Source organism: Wolffia australiana, chromosome 5 (assembly GCF_029677425.1).
Source record: "Wolffia australiana isolate 7733 chromosome 5, ASM2967742v1".
Taxonomy (NCBI): Eukaryota; Viridiplantae; Streptophyta; class Magnoliopsida; order Alismatales; family Araceae; genus Wolffia; species Wolffia australiana.
In genome coordinates, this window is record NC_135839.1 from 8,936,498 (window position 1) to 8,952,873 (window position 16,376).

General features: G+C 44.1%; 1 pseudogene; it reads right to left on the bottom strand.

Annotated features, from left to right (window-relative positions):
- Positions 1 to 258: 258 nt before the first annotated feature.
- Positions 259 to 1,656, bottom strand: LOC144703073 (epidermis-specific secreted glycoprotein EP1 pseudogene; annotated as a pseudogene).
- Between the last annotated feature and the right edge of the window lie 14,720 nt (positions 1,657 to 16,376).

Here is a 16,376-nt window from a genome sequence, read left to right on the forward strand (position 1 = left end):
TTGATGCCGTTGGTTTTAACAAGAGTTGGCTTTTAGAAACCGGAAAATGATGACGATATGATGCCATTGGCTTTGACGATGTTGGCTTTTGAAAACATGCAGATGGTGACGATGTTGGCTTTTGAAACAGGTAACTATGACGATGACGGCACTGATCCAAATCTATCGTGATCGTCCGTGTCGAAATCCCCATCTCATTCTCGGTAACCCGTGTGAAACTCTCCCTCGGAAACTCTCCCTCGGAAAGGTCACAGAAGAGAGATTAAACAAATTCTTTTATTTATTTTCTGTCCTATACGCCGGAGAGATCTCCGGGTCACACGGACAAGCGACAGTAGAAGCTTTAGTTTCAACTTTCAACTAGCCTTGACGAAGACGACGTGCCTGGGCTCGGGGACCTTATAAAGGGTCCCGAGCAAGGAAGCGGGCCAGCACTTGGCGGTCTCCTCCCAGAAGAGAAACCCCACGCACCCACAGTCAGCGCTGCAGAGCCGCCTGCACGCGTCCACGCCGGTCACGTTGAGAGCCGGCGAGTACTTGGTCACAAAGCTCTCCACCCCGGCAATCTTGAAGAACCGCGGGTTCGCCCGCGGCTCGCACCGGCCGATCTTCGGCGGCGCGCAGGCCGGGGTCCAGTCCGCCAGCCCCTTGGCCGTGGGGCAGCCCACGCACATCTCGTCGTCGCAGACGCCGAGCTTCCCGCATCTCCCCGGCTTGTCGCACGCGCTGAGGTAGTTCTTGGGCGAAAAGAGAGTGAAAGTAGTGTCCCAAGCCATGTAATCTACTCGGTCGTCGAAGGTTTGGATGATGAGGTCGCCGTCGGGCTGGAGGCGGAGGAAGGAGAAGGTGCTGTTGTACTTGGTCACGACGAGGATGCGCCCGTTGAGGGAAAGCTGGTAGGAGACGTTGTCCCGAGTGAAGACCTGGAAGAAGACGCGGTCTTTGGTGTTGCCGTACCCCAGGACTGGCTCGTATTTGAAGTAGGGAATGGGGTTCGGGACGGCGTCCACGTACAGAACGGGGGTCTCTTCTTCCATGACCAGGGAGTAGGGCCCCGGGGAGCCGTCGGATATGGATCGACGGCTGATGAGCTTCCTCGCGCCGCCTACGGGGAGGGACTGGTCGACGAGGAGAGTGTCCGTGGGGTGGTCGAAGCTCTGCCAGAGGAACCGGTTCCTCTTGTCGTAGAGGACGAGATTACCGTTGTTTAGGATGCGGAGGCCGACGACGCCCTTGTTGGCGGTGCCGGTGGACCAGACGACGCGTCCGTCTGCTTGGGCAAGGACGAGGTTGCCGTCGGCGCCGAAGGAGAGGGTGGCGTTCTCGCCGACGGGGCTGCCGCGGTTGGCCTCCCAGACCCAGCGGCGGACGGAATCGGAGAAGCGCGTGCCCATGCGCAGCGCGACGAAGTACTGCCCCGGCGTGGTGTTGTACCACATGAGATTGAAGGGGGAGTTTGCGATTGGTGTTGGGCGATACGTGGACATGTATTCGTCCGCGTACTCGCCGAACTCGCCTTCGTTTACGTATTTGAACGTGTCCTTGGCCGGGACCCTGTCCACCGCCGCTGCTGCGGCGGTGAAGAGGACGAGGAGGAAGAAGAGAAGTTTCATGGTAGGCTCTGTGGGAATTGGGGCTGAGAAAAGAGGAGGGTTGGGTAACAGAGATGGGGCACTTATAGACGGCCTCGTTGTAGCGATACTGTGGGCGTTGATGTGCATGGTTGTTTCATAAAAAAGATTCTCGCCGACGCAGTTTTTGACGAGGGCATGACTTCACGCTAATTGTATGTATGCGTGTTGACCGCAAAGATACAGCCGTCCCGAGCACGATATACGATGATCCGACGATAATGACCGATTTCTGGAGTATTGATATCTACTGATATATCTGAAAGACTCATTCCTCCCGTTATTGGAATCTCTCTTCGTCTCAGGGTTCGAAAGACGATATCGTATGTCGGTGTCAGATGCCGGGGTTTATGCTATCGGACAGATTCCAAGAATGGGGGTCGAAGAAAAGGAGAAGAGAGAAAGCAGAACAGTTGGAAATCTTGATCTTTAATCCATCGAATCTTAAGTTTAACAATGGGTTCTTATTTACATTGTAAAATAGTAGCCGTTATATAGTCGGTTTCTATGTTTTAATCATAGCCGTTAGAAGAGAATATAACGGCTATAAGAAAACAATTTGCATCCGTGGGATCTTTCTTATCTATGTTTAATCCTAACTATATTTAATCCTGGCAATCTATGTTTAAATTTATATTTAATCCTATTTACTATTTCCTCTAACGAGTATAGGGGTATGTGGCTTCATTTTACTAGCTAGTTATTATGTTTAATCCTATTGGCCCATACGTGGTCGTCCGAAGACCTTGAGTCACCTTGAACAGAACGGGGGAGTATCAAGGGAGTTGGAAACTTCGTTATTACCCCTCCTTCAAGCTCAACGACAGAATGCCAAGAATGTTGATCCTGCACTAGAGGAATCTGCTTTTATGAAGAGGCTTTGTGAGGGCGTTGGCAAGCTGGCCATCACTCCCGACGAAACGGATATGCAGATTCTTGCTCGCAACTTGCTCCCATACGAAGAGGAAATCTATCTTTGTTTTCTGTTTTTGCATGGAAGACAGGATTGGCAGCAGGTACATATCTCCAACATTGTCGCACTATAGGATTGGACTATTTGTTGACATTTGATGAATTTCTTGCAGAAGAGATTGCATCTAAAGGGCTTTAGATGCACAATTGGCTAAAGCCTTGTACTCAGCCTCAGTACTCGAATGGGCTATCATTACTCATATTTCATGATCACTGCTTTTACCAATGTAGACAAGAAATATCCCAGTAAATCGTCTGTCGACTTTATCACCTGCCCAATTTCCATCACTAAAAGCATTGATCGTAAAATCCGAATAACGGTGAATTAATAGTCTACAACAAATACATCTCTTTAGATACCGGAGAAGATGTTTCATAGCTTTCCAATCTCCTCGCGATGGTGAATGCCTTTTTGGCAAGCTTTGTTAACCACAAAGGCAATATCTGGTCAAGTAAGCGTCAAGTATTGAGGAGATCCAACCAATTGTTGGTACATAATGATGTCATTTTGTGATGGATTGTTTAGTTTAACCGGAGAAACATCACAGGTAGTGGAGGATGGTTTACTTTGTGCCATGTTGCCTTGATGCAAAATAGAGGCAATGTATTTGGATTGGGACAAGATAAAACCATCTTTATGTTTGATCAGTTTGATCCCAAGAAAGAAATGCGCAGGTCCTAGGTCTTTAGTGTAACATTTTGTATTTAGATGATGTACTAAGATAAAAAATTTAGAAATGTTAGGACATATTATCAAAATATCATCAACGTTGTAGAAAATAAAAGTAGGGATTGTTTCTAATTGAAAAAACATTGAAGTACCTGTCTGAGAAGCAATACACCAAAGATCTGGCAAACATTCAGTCAATTTTCTAAACCATGCTCTGGGAGATTTTTTAAGGTTGTACAATGACCTATGCAAACAATAAATATGATTGGGATGAAGTTTACTTTTGAAACAGGGAGGTAGTTCCATGTATGTATGTTCTTGCAAGTCACCATGTAAAAATGCATTTGAAACATCTAATAGATAAATTATCCAATTTTTACTAATTTCTAAGGAAATCAAGAGTCAAAGGGAGGTGTGTTTAACTACTGGACTGAAAGTTTCATGAAAACCAAACCCCTTTTGTTGATAGTATCTTTCTGTAACAAAACCGGCTTTGTATTATCGATTTCTCCAGTAGGTTCATATTTTAGTTTATGCACCCACCTACACCCAACTACATGGAAATGATTATTTTCAGGTATTAAAGTCTAAGTATTATTTTCAATTAGATCTTTATATTCTACTTCCTAGCCTTCATCTAATTCAGACTTTTGGTTACATCAAAATAGGAACTAGATCGGATAAGTACAACAACATCAGACAAGAAACATTCTGCAAGAGGATGTCAAATTGAAAATGCAGAATAAAGTTCAGAATTTTAAGGTTTCATGTCATCTGACTGGTAGACATTACGAAGTGATTTAGCATTCATAATGACTCTTGGGTCAAGTGTTTGATCTAGAGTATGAATAAGTTCAGGAAAAAATTCAAGTACTTTTTCGTACTTAAGTTCAACGGTGAATGGATTGGGTGGATACAACCTTGATGAATCTTGGGAAACATCTGAGTTATTACCTGAGGGATATCCTTGTAGATCATATAAGGATTCAGAAGTTTCTGGTCCTTCTGATTCTATAACCTGATTTTCAGCAGATAATTCTTGGACTTGAAAGTCAATTAAGCAAGTAGAGTGAGAGAAAGCAATTGGATATGCCCCAAGAATACATTCGTCATTTGTCTTAAGAGAAGTTTGGAAGGGAAATATGTGCTCATAAAATATCACATGTCAAGAAACGAAGAACTTACCTGACTATAGAGAGAAACATCTATACCCCACATGCAGATGGCTGTAACCCATAAAACGCATTCTCTAACCTAGAGTCAAGCTTATTCAAAGAATACGGACATAAATAAGGATAACATTTGCATCCAAAGGTCCTTAAAAAACTATAATCTGAAGGCATTTTATACAATACTTAAGAACAGAGGTGATCATTTGATTTATAAGAAAATCTGTAGTAGAGACACTTTCATCCCAGAAGTTTGAGGGCATATGAGAATTTTTTAATAGAGCTAAAGCGGTTTCTATCGAATGCCTTTGTTTGCTCTCTGTAGTGCCATTTTGCTCTGGCGTTTATGGACAACAAAATTCGATGTGCAATTCCTTTCCTTCAGATACGAGTGAATTTTAGAGTTGAACTGGTTTTTAACTCTAGTTTGTGATGGAAATAAATGTGCGCGTCAAGCCAATCACAAATTCTACATCTCGTTCCACGTTGATTAATACAACATATTCATTATACTGCACGTATTATGCTTATAATGAAGTATGAAAATACATGATTGGACTTACTGAATTATAATGAGATCATAATACGGAGATCACTAGTTGTTAAGCATGTGTTCTTAACATTCATATCTAGATAGAATAGCACTATCTAGCCTCACTTATATCATGAGTATGGCCAATCTGGTGGCTATTAGTGTGGATGCACTGAGGATAGATAGTGGGTGCTCTTTAGTGGAAAGAGTTCATTAAACTGAGCCGTACGAATCTATGAATGGTAATACACTGAACTGTCAATCAGGTTAATTCACGTCACGGTTGTGTAAGTAGTCCTTAGAGCTGAGATATCGAAAATTTCTTGTGGACAAATGGTTGTACTTTGGCTATGGCCAATGAGCCTCTAATCATGGGATTTTAAACAGTTTTAGTTTGGGTACGTCATGAAGTTCATGAAGACGATTGAGTGGTCAAGAGGGGATCGTCCTCCCGCGGTTTAAGAGGTGAAAGCTCAAGGACGATGCTGCAATGAAGTCGTTGTCCCAAGTAGTGAAATATCGAAGAAGAGTTCTCCTGTAATTTCCGAATGCATCAATACTAACTCGGATGACCGATTAGGGTTTAACATTTGACCATACCCTAAGTCTTCCAAGGAGCGTCAAGTGGATGACGGATTGTACATACACGGTAACCGATGATGAACAGGCTCCATGAGTGAGTCGATACACACTCCTTTGTATCTTCTAGAACATGAGGTGTAGCTTGGCACCGTACGTGATTAAGACTCGACCAATCGATTGGGTTAAATCGATCTGACATTAATTCATCTATATCATGACAGAGTTCATTAATTTGTAAGACGTCTAAAGGCTATTGGGCGATTGGAGTCGTTAACTAGACTGATACATGGGCCTAGATAATCACATACAAATGGTCTTTTGGACATCATAAGATATACTTAAGCATTGGGGATTTTATGAACATGACTCTCTTAGTATAAATAGGGAATTTTCAAACATGTTCCATTGCCGATGTGAAGTGTGCCGTTGCCATTGTATTCCTAGCTTGATGAGGGATTATGTTGACTTGAAGTGATGTGGTGTGTTGCACCACTATCAGGATACCCTGTTTGATACTCAACTTCAAATTGTGCTGATAAAAATTAATGATTGCTAAAACATATTTGGCAAATATTCACTTGTGATGCTTGTGCTATGTGTCGCTCTACTTCCCCTATTTAAGATTTCCAATTCTGGAGCTCTTCTTGTGTTGAGGGTACATAGTTGACAACAGAGTTGGAGTCTTTGGCCCCTGCCTCTTTGTTGACCACGACGCTGAAAATTCCATGCGATCCATGCGATTGTAGTCTTTCTTTGAGAAAGAATTTGATCCATGCGATCTTTGACTTAGAGCATAGTTGGGTATTGGGGGGAATGCATTGTTGTTATTTTCATGTGAGAAGGACACGAAGGCATCGTGTGTCTTGAGGTTTGCAAAAGTTTCATCAAATTTAAGATGCCCCGAGTTTGCATTCGTGCATACCACAAATGGTTCATACGCTGCACCCAGACCTCTTAAAAATGTGCTCACAATGCCATAAGGGTAAGGTAGCTGTCCAGTAGCTTCTAAACCTTCCACAACTGATATGAAATACTTCACATATTCGTCATTGCCCATAGTACCTTTTATGATGTTGTGGAATCTTCTCTCTAAGTCCATAATTGGAGCCTGATCCCACCCAGCAAACACTTCTTCTAGATTTTCCCAGGCCTCCTTTGTATATCTTGCCTAACTAATGTAAGGAGCTATAGACTCAGAAATTGTTTAATGGAAAAACCCAAACACTTGTTGGTTAGTCCACCAAGTTTTGAATGGTAGGTTCTCAATGACATTTCCTTGATCGTCAATGAGTGAAATCGGAGGGCAAAAATCTTCAATAAACCTCATGAGTTCATAACCATGGAGCAATGGAAGCATCGCACTTTTTCGTATGCTAAAATTCCTCTCGTTGAGGTTGTTGACAAACATGGACAATGGGGATGATGGACGTCAATATGGGAAGTGTATCACTTATGAGAGGGACAGACAACCATGTATGATGGGGTTGACGACTGTGGATGATTGGGAGTATGATGGCCATTGATAGTTACATCAATCTCTTGCTATCTCTGTCTCTATCATGGACGGAGACAGCAATCTCCCTCAGCTTCTTGCTATCTCTCTGCACTCCCTCACTCTCTCTCTATCGCTATTTCTTTATCTTTTCATAGCTAGTAGGGATAGTAAAGTAGCATATTATAATTAAGGATGCTATTAATGTAGGTATTCCAAGAAATATATATGATAAGTAAGTTAGAGAGAATAATAAAATACTATTAATAGTAATATAAAGAAGAGTTATTTATACTATATAATGTAAAGGATAAGAGATAAGGCAAAGATTCAAGGATAAATTCTACTTGAATGATGGGATTGAAAATAATACTAGGAATAAGGCAAATATTCAAAGATAAATTCTACATAAATGGTTTCAGCACCTCACGTTAACAACTTGATTCTAGCGGTGAATGATGTGGGAGTCATTCCCCACCCAGGGACATCCTCGATGATGCCGTCCAATGGGTAATTCCCTAACAGGAATGTCACTACATGAGTGCAAATGACTTAGGTGGAGTGTAAGTGGAGGTCTGACTTGAGTGGATTTTCGGAATTCCAAGCTCCAGGCCGGGTGACCAATGATGATGTCGGTGACCTTCTGACCCTCGTTGGAACCATAACGACGAATAGGGCGCTGAACGGAATAATTCCGTAGGGGTTGTACGTAACAGACGGGCTTGACCTGTTCCTAAGGAATTCGCTCAACTTCGCAGTTTTCGATAGATAAACTCACACCTATTCTAACCCAAGCACGGTGGAGTACAGCTGAAAATATATTGTAGAAAGTAATGTAACTGGCATGCAAAGGTGGAATGACGAACCTTGTTGGCGGCGGCGCTCATCGTCAGAGAATTTGTTGGTGCACAGGCTGGCACGAGCATGAATGGTAGAGTGGCATGGAGGGGCTCGGAGAAGCCTACCAGGTGGCCACAGCAGTGGACTAGAGTGAGGTTTAGGACGTTGGAGGTGAAGAGAGAGGGAACAAGGCAGGCCGCATCACCATAGTGTAGTTTGAAGCAACACAGCAATGAGGCTCGATTGTGAGTATGACGTGACCACGATGAGCATAATTGTGCGGTCCGGTAGTGCGTAGTGTTCGCCTGTCTTGATAGCGGTACCGGATGACAGTAACGGGACGGATGCTGCATCAGATACGGGAAATGGAATTTCTGGTATCTGTTTTTTTGGATATCCAGATATCGGATGTCAATATCGGATATTGGTTGCTATAGTGCCGATATCCGATATCAAGATACATCTCGATGTCATCATCCACCTCCGTCTTAGAGGGGAGGATGAAGACATCGGGTATCGGTATTAGATATCGGATTCCGATATTCAACAACGAAAACATCTCTTTTGTATTTCATCAATTTGTGTATTTGCAATTCGATAATTTGAATCTAAAATACACGAATCGGCGGAGAGGGTTTGGCGCCTTGGTGCACGGTGGACGATGGCATCGGTAGAGGACGACGTTGGCAAAATGGGCGATCACGCGTAAGCTCTTCTTTGTCGTCAATTTTTTTCCTTTTTGTTTTACCAAGATTTGACTGCTTCATCTGCCAATTCTCATTTCTCAATCCTCATCTGAGCCATTCTTCCTCCAAAAAATTCTAAATAATCATTTGAGACCTTCTGCATCCGCCAATTCTAAGTTCTCGTCCGCCAACTATCAATTCTAAGTTCTCTGCTATTTTTCATAGTTCTTTCCCGTTCATAAAACTCTTGGAATCTCCACTACGGTTGCATTTACTTAAATTTCATATTGAAGCTACTAAATTTCAGTTCTCGCTCACCCTCCGATTCTAGTTATCCTTTTTTCTTTAATTCTCCCCCTCATCTCTCGATCTATGTTGCTCTCTTATTCTTTCTAACTTTTTACCTCCAATTCTCCCTCTTTTCTCTCATTCTCTCTTACTTTCTAATCATCCCTCTCTCCTCTCATTCTCTCTCATGATCTGTTACTTTTTAACTTTTTATTTCTAACTCTCCCTCTCTACTCTAATTCTTTATTACTCTCCAATTCTCCCTCTCTCCTCTTCTCTCTTCTCTCATTCCCCCTTACTCTGTAATTCTCCCTCTCTCCTTTCATTCTCACTCACTCTCTGATTGTAGATATCTTTTTTCTTTAATTCTGCCTATCATCTCTCATTCTGTCTTACTCTGCGATTCCTTTTAACCTTTATTTCTAATTCTTCATCTCTTCTCTAATTCTCTCTTACTCTGAAATTCTCCATCTCTCCTCTCATTCATTCTCACCCTCTGAATCGTTTTCACTTTTTTATCTATAATTCTCCATCTGTTCTCTCATTCTCTCTTACTCTTCAATTCTCCCTCTCTCCTCTCATTCTCTCTCACGCTCTATTACTTTTTAACTTAATTTCTAACTCTTTCTCTCTCTTCTCACATTCACTCTTACTCTGTAATTATCTCTCTTGCCTCATCTTAGTTCTCATATTCTGTCTTACTCTGTAATTCTCCCTCTCTACTCTTCTCAGTACGCACATTCTCTCTTTGTAATTATCCCTTTCTTCGCTTCTCTCTTCTCACGTTCTCTCTTACTCTGTAATTCTCTCGTTCTCCTCTTCTCTCTTCTGACATTCTCTCTTACTCTGTAATTCCCACTCTCTTCTCACATTCTCTCATACTCTGTAACTCTCCCTCTCCTTGTATCTTCTCCCTATCACAGTCCACCCCGTGTTGTGATCGTCAGATCAGGCGTGAGCACTCCCACCTCGAGTGCTCCATGAGAGCCGCCACCCCCGTAGGGCCTCCTTCAAAAGTGTGCGGTGCGTGTGGGGATTTGGCAAGTCGACACATTCAACACGATTGTATCCCCTACCGGTCGGAGGTAGCACCTGCCAAGAACGGAAAATGGAGGAAGGGAGTCGTGTGTGTACCGCGTGGTTGGGGAGGGCATCTGCTGTCTGGTTGCCTTCTCGCAGCGAATGAGGAACGCTAGTTATGCGAGGGCGGCACCGCATGATGTCCCACCATACACGGTGTAGTTGCCATTGGGAGCATGTACCTACATGAAACATGTCGACTAACACCTGTGAGTTTGATTCTATGATGGAATTATAAAAGTTTTGCTCCTCGTAGAGGAGTAAACAATCATGTATCGCCATAGCTTCGGCTTCTGTGTTAGCTTGTACGCCATAGAAAGAGGAGAAAGCAAAGATAATACTCCCTTAATGATCTCGAAGGATACCACCTCCCCCTGTTCGCCCCGGGCTCCCTTTGGACGCACCATCCACATTTAGTTTGAGGCTGCCAATTGGCAGCGGGTGCCAATGGATGACCGCCAATTGACATCCTCAAATTGAATGTGGATGGCGCGGCCAAAGGGAACCCGGGACGAGCTGGGGGAGGCGGTATCCTTCGGACTCATACAGGGAGTATACTCTTCGCTTTCTCTTCTTTTTATGGAGTACAGACTAATACAGTAGCCGAGGCTACGACGATACGTGATGGTCTACTCCTCTGTGAGGAGCAGAACCTTCACAATATCATCATAGAGTCGGACTCACGGGTATTAGTTGATATGCTTTGTACAGGTACATGTTCCCAGTGGCGCCTCCACCGCATATGGCAGGATATTATGCGGTGTCGTCATCGAATCAAGTGCTTTCGCCACCAGCTACGAGAGGGCAACCAGACCACTAACGACCTCGCCAATCACGCGGTACACGCACGGACCCCCTCCTCTGTCTTTCTCTCTTGGCAGGCGCTTCCTTCTACAGCTAGGGGATGTTATCCAGTCGATTGGCTCGGCCTATCGACCCTCTGTACCCGGCGAACCCACACGACGGCAGGCCCACGGGATTGGAGAATCGCGTGGAACGGTGGAGTTTGAGGAACAGATGTACCTGCCCCGACTAGCGCCCCCCACGCACTTCAGCCCCCGCTTGATGACATGAAGGCAAGGATTTCTCTCGACCTACACCGATACCGCCGGGTGCCTCTGGAGGGACGATGACGACCACAATTCCCCGAGCGCCTACAAGGTATCAGTTATGTATTTTTTCTTTTTCTAAACTAAGGGCGTGGACGAGTGGGATCCGAGTGTAATTGGGATATATATACTCGCTTCACGCCTAAAAACATTGAAAAACACTTCACTTAATAAATAAAACCCTCCTGGGTGGCGTCCAGGACACGGATGGATCGGTCTACGGGCACAACCCTTGGGGTGGCCATACCCGGCATCGTGTTTTTGCCAATAATAATAAAAAAAGACTTGTAGCTGAATGAGGATAGGGGGAAGGATCAAGCGGAATGCCCTAGGCACGGAGTAGATCGCATCTGAGTGCTGAGCTGCAGTCGTCATTGGGGATGAGATGGTGGATGCGTGGTATCTACAGCTTGACACGACACATGATATCCACAGCGTGCATGGGAGTCCCTACAGGACGAGAAGAATTTGGCCCCTTCCATATCCCATAGTAAATAAGCTACGGTGATGTGTAGGGTGGGGCTCCATTTAGACATATTGACAAGAGAAATATTTTGCCAAAATACTCCAGTGGGGTCACTGGAATATGGAGTGGATGCCAAAGGTGCGTGATTTGGCACCAACATTCTATGGCTGTCTCACTATGGAAAAAATGATGTTTCATAGTCTCAATATGTGGAAATGCGGGACAGCAATTGCAAAGTGAGATGAGAGAGTGGCCTAGATGGATCACCCAATCATCAGTCAGGAGGCGACAGTGTAAGACTCTCCAGAGGAAAAAGGAGATGCGGGTAAGGATTGTGGGGTGCCAGATGCGATGACCCCAGTGTTGGATGGGGGATTTGTCATGGAAATACTCCCAAGAAGAACTGCATGAGTATGCGCCGTCGAGTGTAAGCATCCAAATTGCACGGTCGGGGGTGGTCCCGATTGAAGTTTTCTAGACCTAGGGTAACTAGGCCATTGTGAGTGTTGCCCATAAACAACTAGGCCATTGTGCGTTGTACTTGATGTGGTACAAAGTAGGATGGCTAGCGAAAGGCTTGTCAGCGTGCCAAGTATTAAACCAGGCACTAATCGTACCTCGGCCTATATGCCAACATGTGACATGGACGATCTCAAGCTACTATCGCTGCCACGTTTGCCATCTCTTGTGGCCTAGGATATCCATCTCTCAACCGGCCCACTCATCGTACTTGGCGAAAATAAAACTTCCCAATAGGGAGTGTGTGGTGAGCATGCGCCATACGAGTTTCTTTTGAACCATGTCCTGGACGTCTGAGAGGTTTCTGATCCCTTAACCCCCCTCGGCCGTTGGCTGACATGCTTTCTCCCAAGAGACCCAATGATGGTGTCTCTCACCCTCGAGGTGGCCGGACCATAAGAAACGTGCTTATAGTCGTTCCACTAAGTGGAGGACTGTGAGAGATAGTGAGTGGACCACAAGGGTATGTAGCGAGATACTCATGAGGACATGTCGAATAAGTTGGATGCGTCCTCTAGGAGAGAGAAAATAGAGTTTCCATCCCTCAAGTTTCTTTCTGAGTTTGGCCATAAGGGCATCAAAGTAATGATGCCTTGCGCGTCCGAGAAAGGTAGGACATCCAAGCGAATTGAAAGGGAGGCATCCTTGAGAGTAGCGAGTAGAGTGTTGGATTATCTGAGAGCACTTTTTAGTGGTGGAAGGACCAACTATAAAGCTTCTCTTTGAGGCATTGACGAGCTGGCTCGAGGCTTGCTCCTACCCCGTGAGGACACTAATAAATTCCTTAATGGATTTTTTGGATACATTAAGGAAAAAGGATGACATCATCTCTCATTCTCTCTTACTCTCTAACTCTCCCTCTATCTTCTAATCTCTTCTCTCATCCTATCTTTTTCTGTAATTCTCCCTCTCCTTTCTTCTCACATTCTCTCTTGCTCTGTAATTCTCCCTCTCTCCTCTCCTCTCCTCTCTCATTATGTCATAATATGTAATTCTCCCTGTCTCCTCTCCTCTCTTCTCTCATTCTCTCTTACTCTGTAATTCTCCCTCTCTCCTCTCATCTCTTCTCTCTCTCTTCTCTTACTCTCTAATTCTGCCTCTCTCGTTTCCTCTCTTTTCACATTCTTTCTTATTCTGTAATTCTTCCTCTCTCCTCTCATTCATTCTCACCCTCTAATTCTTTTTCACTTTTTTACCTCTAACTCTCCCATTCTCTCTCACGTTCGGGTACTTTACAACTTTTATTTCTTACTCACCCTCTCTTCTCTCATTCTCTCTTACTCTGTAATTCTACATCTCTCCTCTCATTCTCTCCTACTCTATAATTGTCCCTGTATCCTCTCTTTCATTCTCACCCTCTAATTCTTTTTCACTTTTTTTCGTCTAATTCTCGCCCTCTCATTCTCTCTCACGCTCAGGTATTTTTTAACTTTTTCCTAATTTGTAACTTTTACAGTCCGATGGCAAAGTTGGCAGCTGTTTCTTGTTCCAGTCATGATATTTGAGTGATTCATTACGTGTGCTCAATGCTGATTATTATTCATTCCATGCATATGAATCTTTCCAGCTGACGATTATAAATGTCATATAATCCCATATCAAAACATGTTAGAGACACGAGAGCTATACAAAGCTGATTAGAATGACAGGAATGAAATAAAATGCCATCTCCTCCATGCGCGTGCTGGCCACATTTGCGCAAGGCCTCCATGGGCTTCCATGGACCTTGTGCCTGGCATGTTTGTGTGTGAGTTTCGAGGAGCATTTGTATTGGGGCATCGGTGCTTTTGAGCTATGGACGGGCTTGAGCACTCTACGTTGGCCTACAAACAACTTTCTTGAGCATTGCGTCACCTAGCATGTATTAATATAATAGAGGACCATCCTGAAGCATAAGTCTGAGTTCATGAACAGCGATGCCATGGACCCAAGAAGACGTGAAGAATCTGACCTTCAATGATCAGCCTTGGGCCCTGATCTTGACGGCTTGTTTTTTTTTATGTGATTTTGTTTAATGGATTTATGGAGGGTGCCCCCTGTTTTGGGTCTCCCATGTAATTTATGTGTTCTTAGGACAGATTTGGGCTGTTAGGAGGATGCCTTTGCCACTTTGGAAATTTCCCCCTAATTTTCCCATTAGGGTAACCTTCCCCACCCTATATAAGGAAAGTAATGTCACATGAGACCTTTGGAATTCCGTTGAGAAAAATTTTAATTTGAGAAATCTCCCTTATTCTTTGGGATTCCCACCCTTCTCCATTACCATTGAGAATCATCCTTCTAGAGTACCCAAAATCATGACGATCATCAGATGACTCACCATCACCGCTTTCACCACCGTCGAAGTAGTTGCCTTCATTGGAAGAATAACCATTCACACTCGCCGTAGTAAACCTAGTGTAGCCTTGCCCGTCCGGGTCGCCTTCATCTGGTGGTCAATCACCGCTGCTACTGTTGCGCTCACAGCCATCACTGTTGCAACCGGCCAAGCATGAGCCTGACGTCTATCCTCAATGTCGCCCGCTTGTGCCTTCTTTCTCCAAATGCAGTGATTGCCCACGAGATTGCCACACATGCACCTGTCGATACAAACCCCCCCATAGTGGTCGTCATTCATGGATGCGCCACAGATAATGATCCCCCCCCTTAAATGACACCATCCATATGCCACTGCAAGCAACCGCTCAAGCCCCAGGTCATCACCCCGCGGCCATTGTTCGCTTGCGAGTCGACATAGCCACCCAGATCATGATTTCTGCCCACAACCGCACCCTCCACTTGTGTCCTCCACTCGCGCCCGACGTTGCTCACGGGCCTAGCTGTCTAGCAGAGTCACCGCCTATCCTATAGTGCCACCCGCTTGCGAATGCCTCCGCAGTCACGCCCCTCGTGCCACTGCAAGTGGCTGATCCAGCCTGTTGTGGTCGCCTATCGGCCCGAGTCTGCCCTTGTTTGTCGTCTCCTACAGCTTCCAGTTGACAGGTGTTGCCAGCACGCATACTACCACAATTGTCTTGAGTTAGCCACGACCACCGCATTCTACAGCCGCCAGTTCATGGCCGCTGCCTCGCGCTGGCCTCCATACCCGCCCATGCATGATTGCAAACTACTCCCCTCTACCGCCGTGGGCACCGCGACTTCTTTTCACTTGCTGTCACTCATACTTGCGATTGATGTCATCCATGGAAACACACGCAACCGCCCAAGCCGCAACGCCCCCACCTGATAATCTCAATTTTAGGGGATCTAATTCATTGTTGGTAATTGAGATTATTCAATAAAAAATATAGTTAACTATACTTATGAATACTTAGTTAGTGATGAGTACACATCTTCTCCATAGGGAACAATGATTAAGGATTTAATTTTGTCACTATAGAGATTATCGGTACGAAAATAATAAATACAATACTAGGATCGGCGATAAAGTGATATCAAGGAAATAAAAGTAAAATTATGTGGTGTTATGAGAAGGTATAGGGCATGACGGATATGATTGTTTGATCGAATGACAATCTCAAATTTGTCATTGGTAACTAAGATTATTCAATGAAAATTATGTTTAATCGTACTTAAGAATATTTTAGTTATCGATGAGTACGGATCATCTCCACAGGGAACGATGATTAAGGATTTAATTTTCTCACTTAGTTATTATCGGTATGAGAATTATAAACATGAGAATAGAATAGGCGATATAGTGATATCAAGGAAATAGAAGTAGAATTTTGCGCTGTGTTACAAGAATAAGGTAGAGGGCGTGATGGATACAATAGTGATCTCACGTGTGAACAGTGTGATGGTAAAGATAGAAATGAGATAACGTAAGTAAGTGAAATGATAAACGAAAAGTTGATATAAAACTATAATTATGATAATGATGATGTCGGGAGAAAAATAACATAAGACGAAGACACTTACCTTAGATCCTTACGTTCTGCTATGATCATGGAAATTTGTGAGTGCTGGTAAGCTCTCCGTCTTCTCTTATGCTTCTTGACACACACCCAAGACACCCAAAACACACTTGATGCATCTCAAAACTCACTTTCTTTCGATCAGCCCACGTAAGTAGGAAGCACGTTCAAGATGAATTTCTCAATGATCTAGGCTTCTATGTGTACAGAAGAGGGTACGGATGGAAAGAGGAGGGGAAGACGAAGCAAACGTTATGGCCGTTCAAAGTTTATTTGATCCTAGCCCTTTATTTCTTTCTCTCTCCTCATTTACGTCCCTCTTGAGAGGCTAAAGCACTCTATGTTATGTTCTTTTTGTATTCCGTGTGGCACTGTTAGTATTCTGGGCCACGTGCACCTAGAAAAAATAAAAAGACTAAAAAA